This window comes from Bison bison, unplaced genomic scaffold, assembly GCF_000754665.1.
Source record: "Bison bison bison isolate TAMUID 2011002044 unplaced genomic scaffold, Bison_UMD1.0 scf7180017864471, whole genome shotgun sequence".
In the NCBI taxonomy this organism is placed as follows: domain Eukaryota; kingdom Metazoa; phylum Chordata; class Mammalia; order Artiodactyla; family Bovidae; genus Bison; species Bison bison.
This window is the reverse complement of record NW_011495032.1, coordinates 31,493,330-31,513,419: the sequence shown is the minus strand read 5'-3', so window position 1 is coordinate 31,513,419 and position 20,090 is coordinate 31,493,330. Positions and strand designations below refer to the sequence as shown.

At 37.2% G+C, this 20,090-nt stretch overlaps 1 protein-coding gene across 4 annotated transcripts in view; it reads right to left on the bottom strand.

Annotated features, from left to right (window-relative positions):
- The window catches only part of MAP2 (microtubule-associated protein 2), a 297,885-nt gene extending 277,805 nt beyond the window's left edge, over positions 1-20,080 (bottom strand). For all 4 annotated transcript variants that reach the window (XM_010861091.1, XM_010861093.1, XM_010861094.1 and 1 more), the window contains exon 1: positions 19,984-20,080. The gene's annotated coding sequence lies outside the window, so the exon portion shown is untranslated. The remainder of the gene's footprint in view (positions 1-19,983) is intronic.
- Between the last annotated feature and the right edge of the window lie 10 nt (positions 20,081-20,090).

The window sequence follows — 20,090 nt, the reverse complement described above, 5'->3', positions numbered from 1 at the left end:
TGCAAACTAAAATGACAAATCATGTCTTCTTCAGAGTAATGCTGGTAATCCATCCAGCATCATAGTTTTTTTTTTTTTTTTTTTTTTTTTTTTTTTAACATTTTGGCCATGCTGAGTGGACTGTGGGATATTAGTTCCCCAACCAGGGATCAAACCTACACCCACTGTAACAGAGGCAGGAAGTCTTAACCACTTAACCACTGGATCACAAGAGGAGCCCCACAGCTCCTTGATTTATGATTTTTAAAATGTAACAACCAAATATTTTCTGAAGTGTGGCATTTTATAAAATGTTTTAGAATTTTTAAATTCACTATTTAAAAATTGCCTCCAATTTAAAAAATTTAATGCAGAAACATAATGTTTTTCACATTTCTTCAATGGATATTTGAATAGTAAACTAGTCTCAATCTCAAAGACGACTCAGTTTGAAAATAGTCATTATAATTAAATTCCAGGTTAAATAAATAACTCACATACCCCTGGAGAAGTCAGTGTAATGGAATCTAAATTATACTCTAATTTTCATTTTCCCTCTAACTACTTAAAAGTAATTTTATTAAACTGCAACCAAAAATTTACCAAAGATTTCAATTCAGATTAGCAACCCAATTCAAGTTCAAATTTTAGACCAATAGCTCTGTCTCCTTATACATAATATTGACTGGCTGGATTTAACTGGAATGTATACTTACACTTGACCTGACAGTGCAATGCAGGTGTAATTCAAGTCTTTTAATTATAATATACTAATTAGTATTCATGTGTTCACTGTATATTATTTAGGCATAAATTATTAATTTTCTTACTGAGATTAAATAACATAATTAATCCTACAGCAAAAACAAATATTGGATGGAAAAGTCATACAAATTTCTATTTTAGTCTCCAAGAAAAGTAAAAGTTGGAGGTCCTAATTTACATCACTGATTTGAGACAAATATGCCAAACTTCCAATCAGTTTGTTGGTTTCAATGGTTAATCTTCTTGGCAAATCAATGCTTACCTTTAAATTAAGTTAACCTAAACAAAATAATCTTGGGCTCCAAAATCACTGTGGATGGTGACTGCAGCCATGAAATTAAAAGACGCTCGCTTCTTGGAAGAAAAGCCAGGACAAGCCTAGACAGCACATTAAAAAGTACAGACATCACTTTTGCCAATAAAAGTCCGTATAGTCAGAGCTATGCTTTTTCCAGTAGTCATGTATGGATATGAGAGCTGGACCATAAAGAAGGCTAAGTGCCGAAGAACTGATGCTTTCGAATTGTGATGCTGGAGAAGACTCCTGAAAGTCCCTTGGACTGTAAGGAGATCAAACCAGATAATCCTAAAGGAAATCGGTCCTGAATATTCATTGGAAGGACTGATGCTGAAGCTCCAATACTTTGGCCACCTGATGCAAAAAGCTGACTCACGGGAAAAGGCCCTGATGCTGGTTATTGAGGGCAGGAGGAGAAGAGGGAGACAGAGAATGAGATGATTGGATGGCATCACCAACTCAAAGGATATGAGTTTGAGCAAACTCCAGGAGATAGTAAAGGACAGGGACGCCTGGCCTGTGTAGTCCACGGGGCCGCAAAGAGTTGGACATGAGTGAGCAACTGGGCAACAACAACAAAGCAAAACAATATAGACTTCAAGCACACTAGTGTCCTTCTTCACCTTATGAAATGCTGATATCATTGCCAAGTAAGTTCTCCATCACGGTGAACTTTCACAAGAACCCACTAAGAAAGCAATAATCTAAGGTGAAGAAGCCTTCATTTTACTCAGATTTGGGTGTAAACATGAAGTAACTGCTCTTTGAGTGGATGGAGAAGAGATTAAGAGCGTAAATTAATGAGGAAAATACTTGGTATACTTAAGTATTTGACCAAAGTTAACTCCATGGATGGAAACTCAGTGTTGCAGACAAGCATCCATTTAATCAAAGCAATCAATAGCAAAAGGTAAACAGAATCATAAACCAGCATTATTCAGTTCAACAAATAATTATCAAGTGTATAGTGTATGCCAGGCCCTCTGCTAGGTATTGAATTTATGATAACGAATACGACGGTTCCTTTCCTCAAGAAGCATAAATATCCAGCAGGAGAGAAATACAAAAGCTGATCTGGTTTTGCAAGATAAAAGCAATTGCTGTTTAGTCACTAAGTCATGTCTGACTCTTTTGCGACCCTGTGGACTATAGCCTGCCAGGTTCCTCTGTCCATGGGATTTCCCAGGCAAGAATACTGTGGTGGGTTTCCGTCATTTTCAGGAGGATTCTTTGCACTGAACCACCTGGGAAGTCTGGAAAACAAATAGCCACGGGGCCAGCGGGGCGGGGGCGGGCATAATGGAAAGACTAGAGCAAGTAGTTTGTGGGGAGACCTATAGTAAGTTTGGCAGTTCTGAGAGAGGCCAAAATGCAGGCGGTGGCTGAAAATAGATGGAAAAGATATCATGCTTATAGATTTGCATAGCTTTACAGTTATGTTAAAAATACACTGAAGGGAGGATTTTAAACAGAAGAGTGATCTGGCTAGATAAACAGTTTAAAAAAAATCACTTTCATTCTTCTAAAGACTGAATATAATGTGAAAAGGTTGGAGGCAAGAAAATCAATAAACTAAATGGACAATCAATTCAGTGAGAGTAGAGACAAAAAGAAAAATTTGAAAGAAATTAATATTTAGGAAATACATTAGGAGTCTAGGATAACTTTTGGTTTCTGACTTGGAATAGTTCCATTACCTAAAATAGAGACTGTAAAAAGAATCTAGGATGAATGTTGAAATAAGTTTCATTACGAACATAATGAGTTTCAGGTGCCTACAGAATGCTAAGTGGAGCCACTCAGCAGGCAGTGCGGTATAGGAGTCCGACTCTCAGAAAGAAGCCCCAAACTGGAGATACAAAATAGAGGGTTGGCAGAATACAGGTGTTTGCTAAGCTTTAAAAATGGAACCAATTGACCAGTAATAGTAATGGATCCAAACCAAATAAGATATTGTGTGTGTGTGTGTGTGTTTAGGTGACAGTGGGGGGAGGAGGAAGAGGCCATAATTTTAAACATTTATTGGCTAATCAAGCCTCTTATTATTTCAAGCACTAACTGAGACCTAGTCCTTAGCTATTTCAATAGTACAGAAATTATTCATTAGCTTATATAAACCTTATTGTCATATAAAAGGCAAAATCATGGATGAATGTTTTATAAAAATGTGTATGACCCCCCAAGCCCCAAACTTTTAAAAAGTTCTTTTATTCCTTCACTTCCATAGTTTGTACAAAACTCAATCAATATATTTATAGTTTTCCTTCCTCACTGATAGTTGTTTTCTTCATTACAGATCTTTGATGTCTGATTGACACCAAATACTAGGATTAGACCAAGTTCAAATGAACATATACCTACAAGAGTTATGTGTAGCCCTTTGGACTTATTCTCAAAGTACTTAAATTTGTATAATAATACAAATAAAAACTAATTTATCTGTGAAAATCCTTGGATTTGAAAGCTCTCCTAGATTTTTGTTCTACTGTGAACACAAAAAATTTTGACCAAGCTCGTGCATAATCTTCCTATTTTGTTCCCATGTGGCACTGCCTTGTATTCAAAGACCTCTATTTTGATTCATAAAACCACATGAAATGCAACTCATGCCAGCACTATAGTTAAATTTACAGTCCTGCTATGGTACTAATGCAGTGACTTCCTCAGTTCTGTGCACCGTTATCTTGTAATTTGGATTCAGTCCCAGCAGAATTGAAGTACTGTTCCTCAATTAATTCAACTACCCAGAGTCCTAGACAATCTGTGGGTTGTGTCCACTTAGTTCCTTGTAAATCACTTCCCTCCTAGCCTTTCAATTCATTTGTGACTTGTGCATAGTAGAAAATCTCCCTGAACCCTTTTCTCACTGTGATTGCATTGGACATTGTCTGAAAAGAATGGCTCTCATTATTCCCCTTTGATAATTTACATTTTAATTCTAGTTCCCAAACAGCTGGCCTCTGCTTTGAAAAATGGTACAACAAATCCTTTGGGCATTCTGCCCTCTTCTTCCCTTCCTTTCCAAAGCATCATGTCCTCCAAAGGACTTACATTTGAAGTAGAACACATTCTCAGAGAATTTAAATGGATATATGAAGATCATCTAGCACTAAGAAGAAATTTAAAGGATTTAGGAGAAATGTTTTCTCCACAATAAGTCTGATGGATTATTTTTAAACTTAATATACAAGAAATAAAGCACAGTATCATATATATTAGTGAATAAAATGCTTTTTGCCTTTCTATTGTAAAATAATTTTTTCAAAAGCCATTGTTCTTTCCTTTTAAAATCCACACTGGCTGAGAAGGGCAAACATCTGCCAAGTATGTAGAGTTATATCCATCTTTTCCTAAAGCATTGTCTTAGTCTCATCTTTCCAACAGCTCTGATTATTTGCATCACTCATTCTCATTGTTTTTGTTGTTGTTTAATTGCTAAGTCATGTCTGACTCTTTGCAACCCCATGGACTGTAGCCCACCAGGCTCCTCTGTCTATGAGATTTCCCAGGCAAGAATACTAGAGTGGACTGTCATTTCCTTTTCCAGAAGATCTTCCCGACCCAGGGACTGAACTCATGCTCCCTGTGCCTCCTGAATTACAGGCGGATTGTTTTTACCCGCTGAGCCATCAGGGGAAGCCCTCAAAGGACTATCAGTTCACAAAGGACTGTAAGTACTAATAAATGTGGACCTTAGCAATCACAAGTAGCTGTGAAACTAAGTAATTAAGTGTTCGTAGTCTCCTAAATGACAAACAAAACAAAGCATCAATGTGGGCTCTGAGAAATAACAATGCAAAGTAAAGCCTGGAGTTACACAAGTACCCAACAGATACTTCCCCTCTCTGTTCTCTCTTCTATTCTTTCTAACCTCAGAAATGGAGAAGAAACGTTTACAGACCTTCAGTGATGAGTCATCTTTATGTCTCTGTACACTTTCAAATGTTTAACTTTTCAATTTTATTAACTTCAGTGGTAACAAAATAAAAGTCAGTAAATTAATATTTAAGTGTAAAACGAAATGAAATTGTTATTAGAGTTGTACAGATTTTTCCAATTTGGGGTCCATTTTTATTCTATTATTAGGTTATATTACAACTAACTGTATAACACAGTTTTTCCAAATGTGAAGTGTTTGTATCTTAACTACATCCTGTGCTGCGGATACATGTACACCTAGATTTTATGATGGTATACAATAGTAAATTTGACCACCAGAGAACTGTGCCATTGAAAAGTTAGTTTTCACTCCTTCTGGAGGGACTTTGACCTGAGTTCAGAAATGGCCTGCCAGTCTAAGTCAACAGCAGTTTTTTCAGCAGCATTTTCCACACATGCCTTAGCCTAAACTAGGGCTCCTCAGCTCACTGGTAGGAACAGATTCTCCACATACATAACCTTCTATGCAGGTCTAAGAATCTCTGAGCAGCAGCATAACTTGGGAAAGGCAACTATCACTGTTCAATTTCTTTTCCTCATGCTCTTTCCAGAAAAAGCTTTCTGAATCAATTTATTAAGAGTTATCACACAATAAGCTATACTTTATCACAAGATATAAAGATATGGTTATTCTGTTTGTTACAAAATCTACAGTGGTTGTTCTTAAGGGCTTCCCTGATGACTCGGTGGATGAATAATCCTGCATTGCAGGAGACACAGCAGATGCGTGTTCAATCCTTGGGTCGGGAAGATCCCCTAGAGGAGGAGAATGGCCACCCACTCCAGTATTCTTGCTCATGTTTTTGATGTGCTTTATAATATGAAAAATATACCCCACAGAGTACTGAAAAGTAATTTTCACCTTGAAATGGTCATTTAAAATAATGGATATTATCAAGGTTAAATACGTGTGCTCCATTTACATCCTTCTTTACAGACTGTCTCCATTTAAATCTAATATATACAATAAAATGTGGTTTTTTTAGCATGAGAAATTCAAATTGTATTTGCTTTAGGAAAATATGAGCCCATCTTTTTACTATGACTAAGTTAATACTCTTTAACCTGACCGTCTTGCTAATGTTCGAAATACTTTGTATATTTCACTAACAATGAAATTAGTACAGAATCACGCCTTAGTCTCTCCCTCTAAACAGGTTGGTGTACCTATGCCACACCATATGTAAAAATTCTCGGCCTACTATTAAGTCCTCTCAAATTCACCTTGCTAATCTTAAAAGGTTGCATTCCTCACTTTGCTCCCTAGGTCAAAATTCTTCACTGATTCCAAAGGCCTTATGGTAATACCAAAATCCCAGTAAAGCCTAGAATTTAAGGACCTCTACACATCCAAGACCACTTACCCATTCTATTCTTTCCCCAAAGAAATCTCCCATCACAGACAATATTGTTTACTGTGCTCTTTGTCACCTCAGTGTCTTTGCTTCTGCTATTATCCTACCTGGGTGTTTTCTAAACCCAGCCACATATGCAGCCCCACGCTGCACTGTCACTTCCCACATAAAATCTTTAGCTTCTGCACATGGTGGTCTATTTCTCTCCTCTAAATTTGCATAGCACTTACGAGACACGCTGTTCTTTATCATTTATCTTAGTGTGCATTATATTCTTTTTGATATTAGTTTTATGTCTTATGTCTCTAGTGAGTGGAAACTAGAGAAAAACAACATGCTGTATATTTTACAGTCCAAACTAGAGGAGAACATGTTGTATACTGTACATTCCACAGCATAAGCATGGTTGTACATATAGAAGAAAATTACTCACTTTCTTGTCTTTATTAAAGCCTTTCACTAGTTTTTTGAAGTAACAGTTTATATTTGATATTTAGTGACATCTCAATATTAAAAGACCAGTAAAGCATCTGCCTACAATGAGGGAGACCAGGGTTCGATCCCTGGGTTGGGAAGATCCCCTGGAGAAGGAAATGGCAACCCACTCCAGTATTCTTGCCTGGAAAATCCCATGGATGGAGGAGCTTGGTTGGCTACAGTCCATGGGGTCGAAAAGAGTCGGACACAACCAAGCGACTTCACTATCATTATGCTTAAATAAGATTCCAAGAACACTATTTAAAGCTTAATATATATTTGAATTATATGTTGGTTTGTTATTAATATGTTTAATATTTAACTTGAGGAACTGCTAGTCTGGGAGATAGAAATATCATTCCAGCTAACTGCTCCATGTTAAAGCAATTTACATTACATAATTAATTAACCCTAGAAACAAAACAAAATGGAAATCAAGAAAAGAAGCTTGAAGAACAACAATAATTCAATTTTTCTTTGCAAAATAAAAACACTTTCTCCTAAATTATGTGATTTTTGAAAATGTCCTACAAATAATATTACATGAAAGAACAAAAAATTTAATAGCTTTGTCTTCTATTGAGAAAAATGTCTAGGAAAAAAGTAAACAGCCCTGAAATATGCCAAAGTATAATCAATCAAAAGTCTGGCACACTGTATTTAATGTTAAGTTCAGTAGAGCATTACACTTGGTCTACAAATATTTGAAAAGCACATTTAAGTATTTTCACATAAGCAATATATACATGAAGAGGCACACTAATCTCAAAGATGATTCAAGATCATCACGAAATTGGATTAGTTCACTTACTGAATTTCAGGGCATTTAGGCCATTACCTGTAAGAAGCAAAATATGTGTAATTAGGTTATTTAATTCATTTATAAATTCTGATACCATATTGGTTGTTGCTTGGTATCTGATTTGTTTATAACCAAAGCTGCTCTGGGGAAATAGTCAAAGAACACACTCATATTGAAACTGCAATGATTTTTGTGACTACTTTTCTCAAACATGGATTTGTAATTTTCTATTTAGATTTAAAAAAAAAAAAAAAAAACTTAATTTCAGACCCAAAATGGCTGCAAGGGTTAAAATTAATTATATAGGTAAGACTCCAGTATCTCAAGAAAATGACACAGTTTAGGATACCTATGTTTAGACCATTTTATTAGACTATATCAACTGAAGTCTAATCTTGTCTCTACCATTGATTTCTGATTTTCTAAATTATTTTTCTCTTGTTATTTAAGATATCAATGAATGTTACAGATATATCTATAGGGATTTAGAAGACATAATTAATCTCTGAAAACTCTTATGAGAGTCTCAAAAAGAATTGCTTCTACTACCTTAAAAATTAGAATGCACTGTCAGTTAAATAAAAGTCAAACCCTTTATCATGGTCAAGAGAACCCACAAGGCCTGAAATCTGCCTTCTGCTCTGATTTCCTGTCCCGTTACCCTCTACCATGGCCATGAGACTCTGCTGCCACTGGCTTTGTATTTGTTTCTCAAATATGCCAGGTTTCTTCCTGCTCTTAATGCCGTTGCTTTTTCTGTTCCCTCTGCCTAAAAACTTTTTCCCCAAATATTCGTTTGCTTGGCTACTTTTCATTATTCATGTCTCCAAGAGCAGCCCATCCCATCCGAGACAAGCTCTATCGTATGTTTTTGTTTTCCACTTCTTCCAATAATTTTTTATGTCTGAAATGCTTAATCATTTATTTGTTTACAAGTTAATTTCTGTCTCCCACTATTAGAATATAGGCTCCATGAAGGCAGGGATCTGTATGGTTTGTCCCAATATCCTGAATATTCAGAAAAGTTCCTGCTGCATGTTCGGGATCCAACAACCATTTGTTAAATAAATGATTTATGAACCATGATATTTGAAATACGTTGGGCACACTAGACTGATATTTTAAATGGAAGAAAAAGAGAATATCTATTTGTCCTGTAGTGTTTAAAAATGTTAAAATTTGATGACTCCGAAATTTTTTTAATAAATTTTCTCCTATTTAGAACTAAAAAAATCTTCAAGATAAACACTAAATTTCTTTTCATATAAAGGAATATCTGTACAAGAATTTTTTACATTTCAGAGAGTTTGGCAATTTTAAAAAATAATAAGCTATAATTTTTCAAGTGAAGTGATTAATAATATCCCTGTTACACATACTAATTTTGCATGAGGAAGTTTACAAATATGTGTTGCCTGTAAAATAGCATGTATAGATTATTCATAATACAAAAGTTAAAAATGAATTATTCCCAAGAACATCATTTACTATGATATTATTTTAACTCTTTATGGATCATTTGGATTTTCAGACTGGTCAAATTCAGTAAATCACATCTAAGAAGAAGAGGACAGAATATCTTATTTCAAAAGATTTGCTTTCATAGGTATGGATTGCTGCTGCTGCTGCTGCTGCTAAGTCGCTTCAGTCGTGTCCGACTCTGTGCAGCCCCACAGATGGCAGCCCATCAGGCTCCCCCATCCCTGGGACTCTCCAGGCAAGAAAACTGGAGTGGGTTTAGGTATGGATTACTTATGTGCAAATAAGATGGTTTTTTTTCTAGATTATGGCTCAAAATAAAGATATTCAGGAGAAGCTAATATGCACAGCCCATTCTATCTCAAATGGTCATGGAAAACGTTTTAAGGAATTTTGTTCCATCCATTCAATGATAAAACAGTAACTCCAATTTTGATTAATGATTAAATATGTCCATTTAGAGAATTAGGACATACTATATAACATTCTCTAACAGAAAGAGGACATTAGAATTCCTTCACTCCCTAAATAGTGGTATAGTTTCAGTTTTCACTGACTAGGAATATATTTCTCTTTAAATATTTAAGCATGGTTTCTGCTCAATTTCTTTCCTCCAATTTGCCCATCATGCTTTTCAAATATTTGTCAACTTAAGACTCTTATGATGCCTAAGCAGTGTGGGTACAGGTGAAGCTCCACTGAACACAGTAATGATGGAAATACCTAATTCTTATTTAATTTGCTGTCTCCTTGGATGAGGCAAAGAAACAAGAGGCATGGAGCACTAGAGGCAGAGAAAGAGCACAACATACAAGAGTAGGAAAGTTAAGAGGGAAACAGACACAGACATAGAGGCCACAGCCTTTCTAGCTCACTTCCTTTTAGCTAAAAATGTTAAAGCTGGGGAGACACAAAAGGAAAGCTATTTCTGAGAAAATTTCATAGTGCTATAGGTCAAAAAGAAGCTTCCACCTGGCTATTTTTGTTGGATTTCTCTGTACACAGAGTCAGGTTTAAACACAAACTCAATCAATCTGGAGGCATCAGTATGGATAGTTCAAGTTCAGAGAAAAGCTGGGCACACATCCCCAGAGAGTTTAAATGTCTGTCCTAAGAGATCCAAACCACAGGAATGAACCTGGAGCAGCAGCCTGGTCAGTGTTTCCTGGACCAGGTTTAGTCTCACCACGTTCAGTAGTGGAGCTGGCACGGAGCTCATTGGAATGGCCTTAAAATGCTGAGTCTCTCCTTCTTTTATATTCATGTGAAAGTCACAGTTGAGTCACAAAGTAGGGGAGGTATGACAGGCAGATCACCCCACCCTTAGGTCAGAGAACAGGAATATAAACTAAATTGGAAGAAGAGTCAGAGTGAGATGGTTCTTCATGGGCAACTCCTTACCAAGAGCTGAGTCTGACCTGAATAACAATTTTAGGCCTGGTTCCACCACTCAGAATCTCAGGAAAGTCATTTAACCACTCCCTGTCCCAGTTTCCTTACACGCACATCAGAGGTTCACACCATTTGCTCCTAACTTATACGTACTTCGCAAGTCTTAAGAACTGATGTCCCTTCTGCCACAGGGCAGAGGCACAGAAAAATACACTTTATGTTTCCATTTGTACAAGCACAGAATCCTTCTAAGACACTAATTAATAGAGTTACAAAAAGTCACTCTGTATATAGACTATAAACATATTAAGCAAAAGGAAAGGATTTCATTAAAAATAGGTTTGCTCAATATCAGTTTTTTAATAGAAATCAATATCAATTTTTTAATAGAAAAATTAGGATTCTTCTCCCAAAACCTGATGGAGGTCTCTCAGAAAGGGCTGAAATGGGGCAGTGAGACTGTCCTAGATTGTATAAAGTTTAATAACTTACAATTTTTATATGGACCACCTTCATTTAATATGGTTCTACTCAAAATAAAGTAAAACCACACCCCGTAATCATGGAACTTATGACTGAGTCTAAAAGTGATAAGCACTTTTAAAAAATCCACAAAATGTCAATTTCACCAAAGACCAATTAATAGTCTATAATAGTTTACATCATACAATCATGAATGAGGCAAGCTTTAGTTTGAGATGCAATGGCCAAACCCATTTAAATAAACCCTAGATCATACCCACTTCGTGGTTTCATAAGAGACATAGCTTCCAGTAGGATGCTTGGTGCTTTCTCAGAAGTAAAATTTCTAAAGTTTCATCAATACTGGTTTCTCCTCTTTAAAAAGAAGAAAATCTGCATTTTACATGCAATAGCAATGTCATATGCACTTCCTAAAAGATAAATTTAAGTGACTAGTATTTCAATTTAGGACACTTGATCAACATGGAGATGCTTTGATATTGAGCACCAGATTTAGCTTTATCATTTCAATTCAATAATGGACAATGGAATTTGGATCATATTTCTCAAAACAAAAATATAGTAATTATTTGAAATTGGTTAATTTGATTTTATGAATGAAAACATATAGCATTGTTTTTCCTATAAAAGTGTATTTAAAATCAATATTCTCATGTGAACATCAAAGTATAATTTTCAATTTTTTATAAATCAACTGTATAACAATTTATCTCATTAAGAAAAAATGGTATATATAAATACTAATACAAGGCTAACAGCAGTACATGAACTGAGAACTTCCAAATGTACAAGCTGGATTTAGAAAAGGCAGAGGAACCAGAGATCAAATTGCAAACATCCTTTGGATCATAGAAAAAGCAAGAGAATCCCAGAAAAACATTTACTTCTGCTTCATTGATTACTTGAAAGCCTTTGACTGTGTGGACACAACAAACTGTGGAAAATTCTTAAAGAGATGGGAATACCAGACCGCCTTACCTGTCTCCTGAGAAACCTGTATGCAGGTCAAGAAGCAACAGTTAAAACTGGACCTGGGACAATGAACTGGTTCTAAATTGGGAAAGGAGTACATCAAGGCTATATATTGTTTGCTTATTTAACTTCTATGCAGACTCAGTCAGTCAGTCAGTTCAGTCGCTCAGTTGTATCCGACTCTTTGCAACCCCATGAACTGCAGCATGCCAGGCCTCCCTGTCCATCACCAACTCCTGGAGTCCACCCAAACTCATGTCCATTGAGTTGGTCATGCCATCCAACCATCTCATCCTCTGTCGTTCCCTTCTCCTCCTGCCTTCAATCTTTCCCAACATCAGGGTCTTTTCAAATGAGTTAGCTCTTTGCATCAGGTGGTCAAAATATTGGAGTTTCAGCTTCAACATCAGTCCTTCCAATGAACACCCAGGACTGATCTCCTTTAGGATGGACTGGTTGGATCTCCTTGCAGTCCAAGGGACTCTCAAGAGTCTTCTCCAACACCACAGTTCAAAAGCATCAATTCTTCTGCGTTCAGCTTTTTTTATAGTCCAACTCTCACATCCATACATGACTACTGGAAAAACCATAGCCTTGACTAGGCATACCTTTGTTGACAAAGTAATGTCTCTGCTTTGTAATATGCTGTCTAGGTTGGTCACAACTTTCCTTCCAAGGAGTAAGCCTCTTTTAATTTCATGGCTGTAATCACCATCTGCAGTGATTTTGGAGCCCAGAAAAATAAAGTCAGCCACTGTTTCCCCATCTATTTGCCATAAAGTGATGGGACCAGATGCCATGATCTTAGTTTTCTGAATGTTAAGCTTTAAGCCAACTTTTTCACTCTCCTCTTTCACTTTCATCAAGAGGCTCTTTAGTTCTTCACTTTCTGCCATAAGGGTGGTATCATCTGTATATCTGAGGTTATTGATATTTCTCCCTGCAATCTTGATTCCAGCTTGTGCTTCTTCCAGCCCAGCGTTTCTCATGATGTATTCTGGGTATAAGTTAAATAAGCAGGGTGACAATATACAAAGTGCTTCATGTGAAATGCCAGGCTGGATGAATCAAGATTTCCCAGAGAAATATCAGACATGCAGATGATACCACTCCAATGGCAGAAAACAAACTAAAGAGTTTCTTAATGAGGGTGAAAAGAGGACAGTGAAAAATCTGGTTTAAACTCAACATTCAAAAAATAAGATTAGGCATCCAATCCCATCAGCTCATGGCAAACAGAGGGGGAAAAAGTGGAAGCAGTGACAGAGTTTATTTTCTTGGGCTCCAAAAATCACTGCAGATGGTGACTATAGCCATTAAATTAAAAGACACTTGCTCCTTGGAAGGAAAGCTATGACAAACCTAGACAGTGTATTAAAAAGCAGAGATATCACTTTCATGACAGAGGTCCATATAGTCAAAGCTATGGTTTTTCCAGTAGTCATATACAAATGTCAAATTTGGACCATAAAGAAGGCTAATGCTTTCAAACTGTGCTGCTGGAGAAGACTCTTGAGAGCCCCTTGGTTTGCAAGGAGATCAAATCAGTCAGTCCTAAAGGAAAACAGTCCTAAATAGTCATTGGAAGGACTGATGCTGAAGCTGAAGCTCCAATACTTTGGCTACCTGATGAGAACAGCCAACTCATTGGAAAAGACCCTGATGCTAGGAAAGATTGAGAGCAGAAGGAGAAGGGGGCGACAGAGGATGGGATGGTTGGATGGCATCACCAACTCAGTGGACATGAGTTTGAGCAAACTCCAGGAGATAGTGAAGGACAGGGAAGCCTGGCATGCTGTAGTCCATGGTTGCAAAGAGTTGGACATGACTTAGTAACTGAACAACAACAATTCTGTGATTATTACATACACAAACAAATATCACTATGATAGCACTTTGGAAAACACAAAGTGAACAAATTTCGTGGACTAATAGGTTGTTACAGGTATTATGACTCCATATAGCAAAGACTTGTATGCAACAGATTGCAATCTTCATTCAAATGATACAATAAGTATGTGTAGTAAATTACAGAATCAGATCTTTTCCTAGCTATACTAGATGACAGTAACATAAAAAGAATGCACTACTGATCCTAAAAATTTTTTTTTGGTTCTTTGTTTTCAAAGTGGGCCAAAGGAATGTGGTCTCATAAACGCCAGAAAAACAGGCAGCTTATTGTTTAAAATACTGTTTTGTTCAAAAACACAGTTGAAGGGAAAGACTAAATTACAACTTTGAGAGGCACAATACCCAAATAAAGTAATACAATTTCAAAGCTGAGAATTATTTAATTGTGATGCTTCCTAGTCAATAAAACTAGGAAACATTTTCTCATACCATTTTATTATATAATTTCACTGTTGTCCATTAGCAAGATAATACAGTGTTGTTGCAACTGTTAAAACAATACAACATGGGCAACAATAAACCCATTAATACTTTAATGCAATATAAAAGGTTCGTATCAGTATGAATATTCTATCTCAAACTAAATGAGCAAGTTTGTATATTTACTTACAAGTTTGTATATTTACTTACAAGTTTGCTTTAAATATAGGAGAACTAGATAGTTAAGCAATGAAATATACTAATGGACATTCAAGCACTATATTTTATGATCACTGAGAGATGGATTCAAGATGGCTAACGATAACACTGTACACAGCAATGTAACTAGGGATATTTTATTTAAAATTAAATTAATTCAGTTCAACTTAAGGGAACATCAATATAGTTAGCTAGCATAAAATGAAGACAGTGGACTGCCTGACAGATAATGACTTTACTGCGTGTGCATGCTCTATCGCTAAGTCGTGTCTGACTCTTTGCGACCCATGGACCGTAGCACACCAGGCTCCTCCGTCCATGGGATCTCTCAGGCAAGAATACTGGAGTGGGTTACCATTTCCTCCTCCTGGGGTTCTTCTTGACTCAGGGATCAAATCTACATCTCATGTACTGGCAGGCAAATTCTGAGACACCAGGAAAGCCCAGATGACTTTACTAGTCAGTTTCCATTTTACTTGATGTCAGGTGAATAAAATAACAAAATACAGTTAGCTAATTAAAATTTTCATTTGAAAGCAGTAGGTTGTACGGCTACACCACTTTTACCTTTTTCAAGTCATTTGAAGAAGGCTGGTAGGAACACAGCTGGGATAAGCAACTGTCTATAAGATAAGGGAATCTGGGTCAGCTTGGGTACAAATAATGGGAAGACGCAAGGCAGTAACTTTTCTTCCTGATTCAGAAATGCTTTCCAGAGAAAGGAAGCAGGATCAAAGGCTGGTATACAAGGAAAAGTTTGTTCAAGGCCAGAGTATATATAAGTCAAGATCAAAGGAAGGACCGAGACAGTGATGAAGCCCTGAGAAGTTGGCATAAAACTGTATGTTAAATGAGAAATATAGATATAATGGAAAATACATTACAATAAAAATGGCAGGTTCTATTTTCTAAAAATTGGTGTTTTGTTTTTTGGCCAATACAAATTGAAAGCAAAGAGCAAAGGAAGAAAAGAAGGAAGGAAGGAAGGAAAATGGGTAAAGAGGAAAGGAAGAAAAAAAAGAAAGCAAGAAAGAAGTCCAGCTGTGTGATCTTAGAAGCTTAATTATTTTCTCTAAAATGCCTATTAACATAACAGGCTCCTCTGTCCATGGAATTCTCCAGGCAAGAATACTGGAATGGGTTGCCATTTCCTTCTCCAGGGGATCTTCCCGACCCAGGGATCGATCCTGTGTCTTCTGCATTGGGCAGGCGGATTCTTTTAACACTGAGCCACCAGGGAAGCCCCAGTTTATATATATACAAATATTTATACAACCGTATATGTTGTTGTTTAGTGGGTAAGTCAGGTCTGACTCTTGCAACCCAGTGGATTGTAGCCCTCCAGGATTCTCTGTCCATTGGATTTCCCAGGCAAGAATACTGAAGCAGGTTACCATTTCCTTCTCCTTCTATATATAATTATAGAGAGAGAATACATATATGAGAAAAGGAGGTTAGGTATACAGGGTCTACATTAGGACATTCACATACTGATACACAAACAGTTGTCTTTGAGGTTTGGGACAATACTGTCCCCATGTGCAGCTCCTTGTGTCCCATATCTGAAATACAATAACTGCCCATTTAAATGTTATTTTTTTTAGTTATTCCCCATTACAAAAGAAACAAATCCCTCTAACTTGATTTGAAGATTTCTTAAAGCCAGGAGCCCTGTAGTACTTTTTGTGTCTCTACACTTAGTCCCCAGGAAGATATTCTGCATCCAGTAGAAATATAATAGACACATAACAAAATACATAACTGATGCTGAGGCTGAAACTCCAATACTTTGGCCGTGTGACTCAAAGAACTGATTCACTGGAAAAGATCCTGTTGCTGGGAATGATTGAAGACAGGAGGAGAAGGGGACAACAGAAGATGAGATGGTTGGATAGCATCACCGACTCAATGGACATGAGTCTGAGCAAGCTCCAGGAGTTGGTGATAGACAGGGAAGCCTGGTGTGCTGCGGTCCATGGGCTCTCAAAGAGTCAGATACGACTGAGCAACTGAAATGAACTAACAAAATAAATAAATAAATAAGTTGGAATAAATGCTCTCCTAAATGAAGAGTAAAGGCTGTTTGTAATAAGAGTAACAGCATTGAAGACAAAATGCCTGGAGAAGACTAACATTCAAACAGGAGATTACAAAGAACAGAATGAAAGGAGAGGAAAAAAAATCAGTGAAATGATCAAAATACTGCTCACACTTAAGAAGGTTTAGATTGAGTAGATCAAATTAAGAAAGGCGTAGAAAGAACTGAAGTACAAAAGAACAGACATATCAGAGAGAATCAGACATGACTCAAAGAGCTTAATAGCATCTTTACCTGATATACCAGAGACATAAGAGTTTATAATTGTTTCAGAATATTATCTTTAGTAACATTCACTAATGCATTACTAATAACTTACCTAAATGACTGCTTTTAGGATTAAGGAATATGACATTGTTCTGGGGGTAGTGTTATTATCCACTGTAACTGTTATTTTAGATTCTTTATCTTAATCTGTCAAGAGGAAATTAAGCATTGAAAGGAATTCATTAACCAAAGCGATCAACTTGAATACTAAAATCTCCAAGTTGGTTTCATATGCTCAATCTTATGGGGACATCAATGAATATTTTAAGGATGTACATACGGTCATGTGCATCTAAGCAAACGTTATAACTATTGCATTTTAAAGTCCAAGAGCACAACCCCATTTTTCAAAAGCATAGCAATCCAGTCTGCTATCTAGATGCTAGTAAAATTTTACCAAAAAATGTGTATCATAAGAAAACATGCAAATATACGCCAATAAGCATTCTTCTTCCTTTTCCCTTCTGATGTGTTTAGAAAATCTGCAAATTGATTTTAAGCCAAAAGTGGTAAAGGAATGAAATTATTCTTTCAGGTTTAGGGGATGCTGTGCCAAGTTTCATTTCTGGCAGCATATTTATGACCAAGTTCAAGATCCTTGAAAAGAAATATGTAAAAGAGGAAATATCCCTTTAACCTTAGCAGAGCAACAGAGTAGAGGCTGCTGTGGGAAGCGAAAGGCTTCTGCCTTACGAGGGTGTGCTGCTGGTGTTTGGTTTCCACTGAGAGGGTGCTTGCTCTCTCAATGAGTTTGAAGTAGCTACTAGGATGAGGTAATGGCTGTGCCAGTTTCACTGGGTCAGGCTCTGTCAGCACATTCTTTCTCCTTCTCCTCCCTGAGAAGGTGCTGTAAACACGTCATCCTAGGAGAGTTGCTACAGAGAATGAACAAATCCTAAATTCGAAATTCCTGAGAAAGCTGGCTCTGTGCTTGACAATCTAGACAGAACTAGAAGCTTAAAGGAGCATAGATAGAGTCACAATAAACAGGTTATTTGATAGAGGTGAGGGAAAAGGAGAAAAACAGAGAAAATGGACATTCATGTATAAAAATTTTTTTAAAAGAAGCTCAATTTTTAATTGCTCAGATCTACAGATGTATGTTAAGCAATTTTCTGCTTATGGGGAAAAAAAACCTTTAGGAAATTAAATAATACTGTAGCATATCATGAAATACTAAAAATTGAAATTAAATAAAGTACAGGCAAACAGCACGTACCACTGATCCTAATGGCACAATAGCTCTGCTCAATGCAAATTGTGGATTCCAGATATAAAACTATGATAATCAGATAAATTTATCAGGAAATCAACCTTAAAATACACACACATAACAATACTTTTTATTGAAAAGAGAAAAATGCATTTCATCTTTTCTTGGGAAGGAAATGTTTCTGTGCATGAAGAGGGGGTGATTGAAACGCCCATGATATTTTTACAGAGTCATAAAGATTTATACCAAAATACATAGCAATTGACCAGCTAAATGGGTGTTTTGTGTCACATTCAAGTGAAAGGCTATAATCTTCCTCTTGGGCATTTTAAAGAGCTTTTATTTATTTAATCTATTTTCATTGCCAAAAAAATTATAATTGCCCACAGTGAAATGACAGGGTTACAGAGCCATGCGTTATACTGGGCTGGTACCTGCCGCTCAAGCATGGGGCATTTTGCATAACATGGCTCACATAAAAGGCTTTGTTCTCCATCGCCTCACTGCGGCTACAAACCTCAATTTCAGTTAGCAGTCATTTTCTCTCCCAGACCAATCATTTCAAAATAAATCATATTTTTGACATTTAATACCTTACCGATATTCATTAATCCCTTTGCTTCACATCCAAACTTATATACCACCCAACAACATATATTTATTTGTTCTGCAGTACAAATTTGATTCACACCATAATCCCCAAACCTTCAAGGAAAAATATTTTAAGACTCATCTTTTAAGTACTACTCTCTTTTGCAAAATTAGGTATATATTATACGTGCGAATGTGTTTATGTGTGTGTGTTTGTGGTGTGTACCACCATACACCTGTGCATGCTTTTAAACAAAAACCCTTCACACTGAGTCAGTAATAAAGGGTCTATGTCCTGGAATCATTATGCTAAGGGCTTCCAGCTGATGGCACCCAGCAACTGTTACAAACAGGCTTGTAGCTAATGAAAGCTTTTTAATTTTCTGACAAAATCCCCAAACCCTGATGCCAGGCAGTATAACATCCATTTCCAGTTTTCAAGGATGTTTTTTTCTGACCCCATCCATTTTACTATCCCCTCCTCCCTACACACACCCAAACATACATCCCCACTCCCGGCTCCTATCAAACACTCTTTCTTTAAATTTTCATCCTTAAACAAGAGACAAAGTTGGGGAAGGAAGACACCCAACACTGCAGCCCCCAAAACGCCTTTTAAGAAGAAAAAGAAAAGAACTGGTGGACTGTAGATGCTGCCTCCCACTCCCATCTCTTAGACGTTCAAGCTCATCCAGACTCATTTTTTCGTATCCCGCCCTCCATCGAGACCAGACATTAATTTTTCATTTTCCTAAAACTATAAACATTCGTCAATCTTTCTCTTCCAGCTGTGTCTGGGACAATTACAGGGAAAATGATTTCGAATTGACAAGGTTTCTTTAACTTACTCATCCGTCAGTGTGCAGTTCTCTGCAGTTCGATGGACCAAAAACAAAAGAAAACCTAAACAAAAAACCTCTACTTCGAAATTCTCTTTTAGCCCAGTATAATTCATTCTCTAGCTTTCCCCAGCTCAGGTAATATTAGCTTTAAAGACAAGTATCCTAACCCGATGTAAGTTTCCGGGCGCTTCAAAGTGGTACCTACCAAGGTCACACACCCTTCTCCAAATCCAGAGCCCAGGTACAGCCCTGGTCCCCTGCTGCGTAGGAGTTACACCTAGAGAGGCTGGGCCTGAAGCTGCCGCCAGGTGGGAGACAGCTCCACCAACCTGTGCCTGCTCCCAGGACACGGGATGAGACAAATCCCTTCCCATCCCCGTTCCTTCCCTGGGCTCCTTCTCCTCCCTCCACGCGGTGGGCGAGGCAGGAGAAGGGAGAGGCACGTTTATACTGAATCAGAGGTGGGGAACGGCTCTCTTACCTGGGCGCGGAAACGATGCACCCGCAGTCGCCGCTGCCACCGCTCAGGGACTTGAGGACCTAAGGTCCTCTGGAGAAGGAGCAGGGGGGTGGGTGGGGGTGGGACAG